This window comes from Oryctolagus cuniculus, chromosome 7 (assembly GCF_964237555.1).
Source record: "Oryctolagus cuniculus chromosome 7, mOryCun1.1, whole genome shotgun sequence".
Classification (NCBI taxonomy): Eukaryota; Metazoa; Chordata; class Mammalia; order Lagomorpha; family Leporidae; genus Oryctolagus; species Oryctolagus cuniculus.
In genome coordinates, this window is record NC_091438.1 from 33,042,836 (window position 1) to 33,054,145 (window position 11,310).

Here is an 11,310-nt window from a genome sequence, read left to right on the forward strand (position 1 = left end):
TTGTGCATGCTTTTGGCTCTTTGGAATGTTCTCACTCTGACCTCCACCTTTGAAATTCCAGCTCAGCTGTCTCTTTCTTAAAGAGGCCCTCCATAGCATCTCCAGGCTAAGAGAGTTGTTTTCCGATTTATAGGCTAAAAAAGTATATGCGTTATGTATGTGTGTAGAAGGCACCTTTTAAAAAAAGATTTCTTTATTTGTTTGAAAGGCAGAGTTACACACACACACACACACACACACACACACTGAGAGAGAGAGAGAGAGAGAATCTTCTATCTGCTGCTTCACTCTCCAAATGGCTGCAATGGCTGGAGCTGAGCCAATTCAAAGCCAGGAGCCAGGGGTTTCTTCTGCATCTCCCACATGGGTTCAGGGGCCCAAGCACTTGGGCCATCTTTGCTGCTTTCACAGGCATATTAGCAGGAAGCTGGATCAGAAGTGGAGCAGCCGGGACTTGAACCAGCACCCATATGGGATGCTGGTGCCACAGGTGGCTGCTTTACCCTCCATGCCACAGCGCTGGCCCCAGAAGGCACATTCTAATATTATTTGCTTATGACTCTCTGCCTGGGCTATAAATTCTTAGGCTTTGATTCATTCTCTAATTTTTTTTCAAATTCTTTTGATGATTGATAAAATGATGCAAAAGCCCAGTTAGAAACTAAAATCCGAGGCTGGTGCTGCAGCTCGCTTGGCTAATCCTCCACCTGCGGTGCCGGCACCCTGGGTTCTAGTCCCGGTTGGGGCGCTGGATTCTGTCCCGGTTGCTCCTTTTCCAGTCCAGCTCTCTGCTGTGGCCAGGGAGTGCAGTGGAGGATGGCCCAGGTGCTTGGGCCTGCACCCACATGGGAGACCAGGAGAAGCACCTGGCTCCTGGCTTTGGATCGGCACAGCACACCGGCCATAGCGGCCTTTTGAGGGGTGAATGAACGGAAGGAAGACCTTTCTCTCTGTCTCTTTCTCTCTCACTAACTCTGCCTGTAAAAAAAAAAAGGAAACTAAAATCCTCTACATGAAGAGTTCTTGGGATTAAACTCCATAATGACAAGCTTGAAAATTTGGAGGAGGGGCCAGTCCTGTGGCACAGGGGGATAAGCTGCTGGTTGTGATGGCAACCTCTCATACTGGTGTACCAGTCCATGTGTACCAGTCTGAGTTCTGGCTGCTCCCCATCTGATCCGACTCCCTGCTAAAGTGCCTGGGAAAGCAACAGAAAATGGCCCTGGTACTTGGGCCCCTTCCACTCATGTGGGAGATGCCCATGAAGCTCCTGGCTCTTGGCTTCAGCCTGGCCCGCCCTGGCCACTGAAGCCTTTTTGGGAGAGTGAGCCAGCGGATGCAAGATCTCTGTCTCTTCTTCTCTTTCTTAGTTACTCTGCCTTTCAAATAAGGAAATACATCTTTAAAAAGATTTGGAAGAGGAAGGGATATTAGAGCTCCTGTCCACAATCTTTATTTAGGGGTGAGATGATTTGCTTGAAGTCATGCAGCTGGTGGATGTGAAGTGAGAACAAAAGTGTGCTACAGGCACGTTGCAGCAGTTAAGACGTCTCTTGGGACCGCTGCATCCCACAGCTCACTGCCTGGGTCTGAGTCCTGGCTCTGCTGATCCTGATGGCAGTCTCCTGCTGCTGTGCACCTCAGGAGTCAGCAGGCGATGCCTTGGATTCAGTTCTGAGCTTCCGATCCTGGTCTGATTCAACTCTGTGCATACGTCTGGGGAGTAACCCAGCATGTGGAAGATTTCTGCCTGTCTGATTCTCTTTCCGTCTCTGTCTCTCTGCTTTTCAAGTACATAAGTAAAATTATGAAAAAAGGGAAATAAAAATGTGAGTCTAGGATGTTCTCCTTGAAGGGAAGAATCTTGTCTGTGATGTGGGAAGGTGGCTCATTCATTAACTTTTGAGGACCTACTTTGAGGATTTTATTGAGTTCTTTATTATAAAGAATTTCTGAAGTTTAGAACTCTGAGTTTAATTCTCATTTTCAAGATGAAGGTAAATGAGAACGACAGATGATAACATGCTTAAGGCCCACACAACTCACAAGGAAATGTCCACGTTGATACTAAAACCTCATCATGGTGAGGTTTTTACTTGTTTATTGGGTGGGGTGAGAGGTTAAGACCAGATCAGCCTAATGGGCTTTTCCCTGGAGCCTGGTAATCCCCAGAGGCTTCTGAGTAGGAGACTTGTGGGGTGCAGTTCTTCCATGTAAAGTCACTGCATGAAGTGATCTTGCAATCCAGGGAGCTTCCTGGAGCTGCTACCACGTGTCCTGCTTGGTACCAAGTCCATGGACAATTGAGTCATGGACAATTTCTGAGGGAGATAAGATCACAGGAATAGACCAGTTCTATTCCATTTTACTTGCTGGGAATGAGGCTGGTGGTTACTTAAATGAGCCCAGGGAGAGGTGGGCAAGTAGACCCCAAGTTATGTACCTGACTGTGTTGTTCTCCAGTGTTAATCTCTTAGCCTAAATAATTGGCCTGCTTAATAAACCAGCCAGCGTGCACCATTTCATCATCTGACTCCTGTCTGACACTTAGCAATGCTGTGAGATTTCCCCACATTCTCTGTGGCCCCTCCGTACCCCTCAGAAGAATCACACGTGCTATGCCAGTGCTGATGGCTAGTGCAGTCTCCACCATCTGGCTGCTTGTAAAGAATGGATAATCCTGTTAAAGACTTAATAGTAATAGATGATTTGTTTGGCCTCATTATCTAACACCAGCTTTTGCATAGCCTGTGTCAAACGCACAGCTTTTGAGTTTGAATTCTAGCGACGGAGAGCAGTCAGGAACAGAAAGGAACCGAGAGCAGGGTCATGGAAAATGAAATCTGGGAAAAAGTATGCTATTAGTTTCCCCAACACAGAAGTCTTTTTCCCTGTACATAGGGGAAGAGTAAAGTGGTAGAGGAAACACAAAAGGTGGTATGCAGAAGACCCAAGTCATTGAACCTCTCAGTTCTGCCAGCTACCAGTTGAGTGACATAGGGTGACTAATGATCTTTTTAAGTCTTAGTGTTTCTTATCCATACAATGGGGTCAGTAACATCCTTCAGCTTTGTGCGCTGGAAATCAGTCAGCACTGTCGGGTACTGTTCTATCTGGAGCCCAGGCCTCTCTTCCTTGGTGCTTGAGGAAGTGTGAAGAGATGGGGTGGGGTTGTGTGCTACCCTGACTCAGCCTGCAACCTCAGAGAGTTCCTTCCCATGGCCAGGGCTTATTTATGCAAAGTCCTATTGGAGAAAGAAACTCCAGCAGGTGGACCCAGGGCAGGGTGGGCAGACTACTTTTTGTTACCTGCTTTGAGAGCCTCATACACAGGTGGTTGACAACTCATGTTCCTCTGTTTAATGGCACATTGTCATCAATGGCCCATGCCAAGCTCATCTCTCTCTCTCTCTCTCTCTCTCTCTCTCTCTCTCTCTCTCTCTTTCTGCCTCTGCCTTCCAAATAACATGATAAATCTTTTTTAAAAAAAAGTGAGTGTGTGAGAGAGAGAGAGAGAGAGAGAGAGAGAGAGAGAAAGAGAAAGTCTTGGATTCGCTGGTTCACTCCCCAATTGGCCGCAACTGCTGGAGCTGTGCCCATCTGAAGCCAGGAGCCAGGAGCTTCTTCCAGGTCTCCCACACAGGTGCAGGGGCCCAAGGACTTGGGCCATCTTCTACTGCTTTCCCAGGCCATATCAGAGAGCTGGATCGGAAGTGAGGCAGCTGGGACTCAAACCGGTGCCCATATGGGATGCTGGTACTGCAGGCGGCAGTTTTACCCGCTACGCCACAGCACCGGCCCCCAAGCTCATCTCTTACTTTATGTAATCATGCTCACTGGTTCCCTTACAGGCATTCTTCTAATGTGTTCAATAGTGTATTTAAAATAGTGCCTCTTGGGGCAGGTGTTATGGCTCAGTGGGTTAAACCACTGCTTGGATGCCCACATCCCATATCAAAGTGCCTGGGTTTGAGCTCTGCCTCTGCTTCCCATCCAGCCTCCTTCTAGTGCACACCTTGGGAGACAGCAGGTGATAGCTCAAGTACTTGGGTCCTTACCACTCACTTGGGGACCCAGATGGAGTCCTGGGCTCCTGACTTTGGCTCCTGACTTTTGCTCAACTCAAACTTTTGTGGGGGTTTGAGAAGTGTACCAACGGATGAAAGATCTGTCTGTCTCTATGTGTTGCTCTGCCTTTCAAACACATAAACCTGAAAAATGAACCTCTTTCATGGTAGTGTTTGTTTTAAGCCTTGGGAGATATTAGTAGAGAAATCAGGCAAAAATTCCTGCCTTCATGAGCATACGTTCTATTTATGGTTTCCCCTTTTCACTCACATTGCATCTGTACATTTAATTGGTTGATTCTTTTTTCTTTTTTCCTTTTTTTTAAAAAGATTTTATTTAAGCCAGCGCCGTGGCTCACTAGGCTAATCCTCTGCCTTGCGGCGCCGGCACACCGGGTTCTAGTCCTGGTTGGGGCGCCGGATTCTCTCCCGGTTGCCCCTCTCCCAGGCCAGCTCTCTGCTGTGGCCAGGGAGTGCAGTGGAGGATGGCCCAAGTGCTTGGGCCCTGCACCCGCATGGGAGACCAGCATAAGTACATGGCTCCTGCCATCGGATCAGCGCGGTGCGTTGGCCGCAGTGCGCCAGCCACGGCGGCCATTGGAGGGTGAACCAACGGCAAAGGAAGACCTTTCTCTCTGTCTCTCTCTCTCTCTCACTGTCCACTCTGCCTGTCAAAAAAAAAAAGATTTTATTTATTTATTTGAGAGGTAGAGTTACACAGAGAGAGGTAGAGACAAAGAGAGAGAGGTCTTCCTTTTGTTGGTTCACTCCCAGATGGCTGCAATGGCCAGAGCTGCGTCGATCCGAAGCCAGCAGCCAGGTGCTTCTTCCAGGTCTCCCATGTGGGTGCAGGGGCCCAAGGACTTGGGCCATCTTCTACTGCTTTCCCAGGCCATTAGCAGAGAGCTGGATTGGAAGAGGGGCAGCCAGGACTAGCACTGGAGCCCATATGGGATGCCAGTGCTGCAGGCAGAGGATTAACCTACTGTGCCCCTAATTGGTTGGTTCTAATCATCCCATACCAAGACATAAATTTCATCTAGTCACTGACATAGAGTACTGCGATGGCCATGCTCATGGGTGTTCCATTGTGAGCTTGTGTGAGCACTGCTGTGGAGATGCATCCAGGACCAAGTGGAAGTGCTGGGTTGTAGGCGTCCCCTGCGTCTGACTTAAGTAGTGCCCATTGTTCTCCAGGCTGGCCACACCTGTTAGATACCCATCAGCAGTGCATGGCAGTTCCTGTAGCCCAGTGGCCCTGCTAATATGTGATGTTATCCGGTTTTTGCCTACCTGCCAATCTAACAGATGTAAAGTGCCATCTACTGTTTCAGTGTGCTTTTCTCTGATAACTGATGGAATCAGTACTTTATACGCTTGTTAGCTTTCTTGGGTTTCTTTTTCTATAAACTGGCTGTTGATATTCTTAGCTAATTTTTCTGCTGGAGTTCTGTATTTTCCTTTTTGAATCATAAGATTTCCTTGCATATCCTGGATATTATCCATAGTTGCTTTTATTTGCTTTTCTAAAAAAAGAGTTATTCATTTATTTCAGAGAGTGAGTGAGCACATGAGTGAGCATGCACTTCCACCCACTGATTCATTTTCCAAATACCTGAAATGCCTGGGGGGTCTGAGGCTCAAGGTGGGAACTCAATGATCTGTTGCTTCTTAGGATTTGCTTTAGTAGGAAGCTGGAACTGGGAGCCATAGCTAGGACTTGAACCCAGGTGCTCTGAGATGGGATGCAGTGTCTGGAGCAGTTGCTTAATTACTGCACCAAATGTCTCCTTTGGAAGGTTGGTTAGAGGTAGCCCTGGGGGCTGGCACTGTGGCGTAATGGGTAAAGCCACCGCCTTCAGTGCCGGCATCCCATACAGGCGCCGGTTTGAGTCCTGGCTGGTTCACTTCTGATCCAGCTCTCTGCTATAGCTTGGGAAAGCAGTAGAAGATGGCCCAAGTGCTTGAGCCCCTGCACCTGCGTGGGAGACCTGGAAGAAGCTCCTGGCTCCTGGCTTCAGATGGGCACAGCTCCAGCAGTTGCGGCCAACTGGGGAGTGAACCAGCGAATGCAAGACTTTCTCTTTCTCTCTCTCTCTCTCTCTCTCTCTCTCTCTCTCTCTGCCTCTCCTTCTCTCTCTGTAACTCTGACTTTCAAGTAAATCAATAAATCTTAAAAAACAGAGATAGCCCTGGAGGTTATCTAGTACAGCATCTCATTTTACAGTTGGGAAAATTGTGACCCAAGATCTCAAGTAGTGTCTTCAGATCACACATTGAGAAAAAGCTGAGTAGATTCAGTGCTTTTCCACCATATCATATGACGTGGGAGACCTTTTACTGAGTCAGGAATGATAGTAAGTGCTGTGCAGGAGCTGTTGGACTTGCCTATTCCTCACCATCTGCATTTCTCTGTAGGCAGAAGGGCCTCTTGACCTGATCTGTTGGCCAAGAGAAGCGCTGGACCCAGGAGACTGTAGCAATCCATGAAGCCCTCGTTCTAATGACCATTTCCTACTCCCCATTCACTCCATCACTACCTTCTTTGTGGACTTCATCCTCTTGCCTGGCCAGTTTCTCTCAAATTTTAGTATGGGTAAGATTCACTGAGAGAATTTATTAAAATGCAGATTATTGTCTTGCCTGCTCCCCAGGGTCTGAGGACTGAGAGTCCCTTAGGTCATTGATGCAGGTGGCCCAGGGGCCGATTTGGAGAAACAGTGCATCAGACAGTTTCATTAGCTGTCTGATTGATCTGCTGTCTCCACCCTCCAGCCACTTCAATTTTCATCCTGCCAAACAGAATTTCAGCTGTGCCGCCAACACATCTCTCTTTGTCATACTCCGTACTTTCACCCCCACCATCCATCTAAATGTCTCTCCCTGTGTGAAATTCCATGTTTTTTTTCAAGACTTAGGTCAAGCATGGTCTCCCCAGCAAGTCCTTCCTGGTTTTTCAGTGTAGGTGAAGAACTACAGCAGGTATGTGAGCATCCCACTCATTACCATTTTGTCCTGAGTAATTATGTTGGGTGATCTCAGGAGAAGATGGTTGAAGCAACTTCTTGGAGAAGGGTAGCAACATCCTAGACCAGGTGGCTTTTTCTTTTTTTTAAAAAGTACTCATTTTAGGGGCTGGTGCTGTGTTGTAGCAGACTAAGCCTCCACCTGCAGTGCGAGCATCCCATATGGGTGCTGGTTCTAGTCCCAGCTGCTCCTCTTCCAATCCAGCTCTCTGCTATGGTCTGGGAAAGCAGTAGAAGATGGCCCAAGTCCTTGGGCCCCTGCATCCATGTGAGAGACCTGAAAGAAGCTCCTGGCTCCTGGCTTCAGATTGGCCCAGCTCTGACCATTGTGGCACTGGGGGAGTGAACCAGTGGATGAAAGACCTCTCTCTCTGTCTCGCCCTCTGTAACTTTACCCCTCAAATAAATAAGCAAGATCTTTTAAAAAGTACTCATTTTAATCAAATGTACACGTATGTTTTGTTTAGAGTAATTGTTGTACAACACTTGTTACTGAGAGCAGTCTTCCAACTGTTTGTCCCCATCATTTCAACATCATTTTCAGAGGCAAACACTTGAGACTCATTTGACTGATTCTCTTGGTATCTACAAAATATGCTATTTGATTTTCAGTTTTTGGTGCTATGTTTTTCTGTTGAGTTTAACCTGCTGTTCTGCCTATGCCTTCCATGCCTGATGTTTCATTGCATCTGATATGCTTTGGTGATTTTCCCTGCCCTGGTAATGGTGCAACCAGCCACCTGACTGTCCAGATCAGAAATACGAGCACCCCCAACCTCCCCTGTAACTCTTTTTCCTTTCTCCTAATCTTCCCTCCATTCATTCTTATTTTTTAAATTTTTATTTAGTTGACAGGTAGAGTTATAGACAGTGAGAGAGAGAGAGACAGAGAGAAAGGTCTTCCTTCCTTTGGTTCACTCCCCAAATGGCCACCATGGCCGGAGTTGCACTGATCCGAAGCCAGGAGCCAGGTGCTTCCTCCTGGTCTCCCATGCGGGTGCAGGGCCCAAGCACTTGGGCCATCCTCCACTGCCCTTCCTGGACACAGTAGAGAGCTGGATTGGAAGAGGAGCAGCTAGGACTAGAACCCGGTGCCCATATGGGATGCCAGCACTGCAGGCGGAGGATTAACCAAGTGAGCCATGGCGCCAGCTCCCCCCACCCCCCATTCATTCTTCCCAGCTCTAGTCGCTCATGGAATTCTACATCTGACAGCCTTTTAAATTTATCCAGTTCTCTTTGTTTCCATGACCTTGGTCTGTCATGCCCATCTCCTGCTTGTAATATTACAGCGTTGCTAATCTGCTTTCTCATCATGTTTCCCTCTGATCTCTTCTGCACCTTACAACCAGAGCCAGTTTGTATACACAAATTAATTAAATCATGTCATTTTCATGCTAAAACCCTTGAGTGTGTTTTGGGACCCACAAGAGAAAGTTAGAGACAATGCCAAGGCATTTTGTCCTCCTGGAGTTCGCACACACATTTCCTTGCAGTAAGATGGGGGGCATGAGATGTGTGAGTGGAACTGACATGTGTCTTTTCCAAGCCCAAGCAGTTAATAGCTATGTGCCTATTACATTGCCTTTCTCTTCTGGAGTGGCCTCCGAGGCCCATGTTCCAGGTGCTCTAGCTACGGGATGGAGGAGGGCTGCCTTTCCCACTTTTAACTTTACGTGAGTTGCCAATGAAACTTGCAGGTCCATGTGTTATTGCAGTGTAGCCTACCACAACTCCGACTAACACAAGGAATGGAAATAAAGCCCTTCAGAGTTTGGCCTTGCTTCTTGAATATTATTTCCCTTATCTGTCTTCCCTTGGAGTCTACATTGCATACAAGGTGGCACGCCAGGCTCCTTACTCCCAAGCCTTTGTACATGCAATTCCTGTTGATTACAATGTCTTTTTGTCACCCACCTCTTCGTGGGCCACTTTGCCTGGCTAATTCCAACTCAACCTTCAAGCTTCTACTTCGATGTGGCCTCTCTGGGAAGCCCTCTAGTACTGCATAATACCTCCTGGGTGAGGTGCCCCTCCTCCGAGTCTCCGCCTATCTTCCACACACCATTCTGTGCTGAAATTGCCTGTTTACCTGTGACTCCATTAAACTGAACGGGAAGATCCCTGAGCTTTGTGCTATGCCTGCTTCCCAGTGCTGATCACAGTAAGTGCTTGGTCCATTTCTGTGGAATGAGTTATTGTGGGAAGATTCACTCACTGTCTTGGTGGAGAGGCTATTGTGAAAAGCTGTCATCCATGTTTATTTTGTCCAGATTTCCTTGGTAGTTAAACTTCCCGAGAGGTAGGATTCCTTGATACTTTCTAGGAATTAGTCTGTAGTCTCAATAATTTCTGATCTTGCTAGCGGTGTAATTCTTAGCAAGTTACTTCACCTCTTTAGCTTTGATTTCATGGTCTACTGGGAATAATAATAATCCTACATCATAGAGTTATTATGACAATTCAGTGAGCCAGTGCATGTAGATAGCAATCAGTGCGTGCACACACAGAGGGAAGCTTTGAGAAGTTCACGGAAAATTCACATTGTCTTTTAATTTCATTTTTCGTGAACTTTTGTGATAACCTTGTATATGTGCTTGAAGCAATGCCTGGCATATGGAAGTGCGTGGCAGGTATTAGATAAATTATTATGTGTTATTATTTTTAAAAGAAATACTAAATACAAATATAGTGCCCTGGTTGGGTCCTGGAAAGGGGAAAGTTCATTGAAAAAGACCTGTGAAATCCAAATGGAGTCAAGACTTATTGCAATGTAAGGGTCTTAGCGTTGATAAACGTACCATTGTAGTGTGAGATAACCTTAGGGGAAATTGGATGAGGTGTATAGGGGAACACTCTGCGCCATTTTTGTAGCTTTTCTGGAAGTCTAAAATTATTCCCTGATAAAGTTTATTATTCTTTTTATAATTGCTATTCATTTCATTTTCACAATGTATCTATATGATATAAGCACTCTAATGATTGTCATTTACATGTGAAGAAACTGTGGTACACAGATGTGAAATAGGTTGGCCAGAGTCCCCCCTCATTGCAGGATAACAAGGTAGAAATTGGAGGGTTGGGACTTAAACAATGCAATGATAAACATGTATTGATCCCAATCTTGTATCAGAAATCCCAAGTGCTGTGTGACTAGAAATGGGAGTAGGTTGTCTCTGACCTCAAGATCATTACAAGCAGGAAGCCCAAGCCTACACAGGGGCTGAGTGCATTGAACCTGGTTCCTGATTCAAGAATTCACTTTTAACCATTGCACCAAACAAATGGGGAAGGGGGAGGGAGTGGCGACTGGAGTCATATGCAAGTCACAGTGTAATTCAAGGTAAAGATGACTCTGGCTGGGAGACTAGGGACAGCTAGCTTCCTGGTGGGGGTTTGAGCTGAGCCCTGAACTAGAACATCATTTGATCTGGCTAGAGAGAAAAGGACAACTTGTGATGGGTCTTTAAGCCTAGATTGAGCCTTCTCTTTCTTCTACTCTCTTTCCCTTCCTCTGACCAGCTCTGAGAGATGGACCATGCCCGTGCAACCATTGTCACTCTAACACTTCAGGAAAGATAGCAGCTCCTGGTGCATGGAGCATGGTGTTTGGTGTCAGGCAGAACCTGGGTTCAGCCATTTGCTTTGCTTTACATCCACTGTGGGATTTGAACGGGTTATGTTGCCTCTCTGAGCCTCATAAGCAGGAGGGTAGTGGGACTACCTGGCTTGGTTGTTATGAGCACTAAGTACATGAGAAAACATTTGGAAAGCTGATACAATGATGAGCACTTGGTGATGACTCAGTAAGTGCTGGCCGCCTCCATGTGCTTCATTGCTTTGTCTTGTCCAAGGCTTATTTGTTGAACTTTGGTTATGTTGCTATAAGTTTCCTGGAGATGCAGCCTCATGGACAGGAGAGAAAGTAGGCTTTGGGAGTCTGTGCTACTAACCATGGGGGGCCAAAATCAATCATTAAATGTGTCCAGGCCTTAACTTCTCACTATTAAACAGTATCAACATTGTAGGGTAATTGTCATCATTATGAGATGGATAGTAGAGATGGCCCATTGACATATGTCAGTCTTGACTTTCCCCAAATGGATAATTTTTTTTTTTTTGAGGAAGATTTGAAATACTGTGGTTCTCGTATCTTACCCTGCACCACTTAGCTTGGGTCTGTAGTAGGCGATGGTTAAACGCTGAGTTGAGTTGCT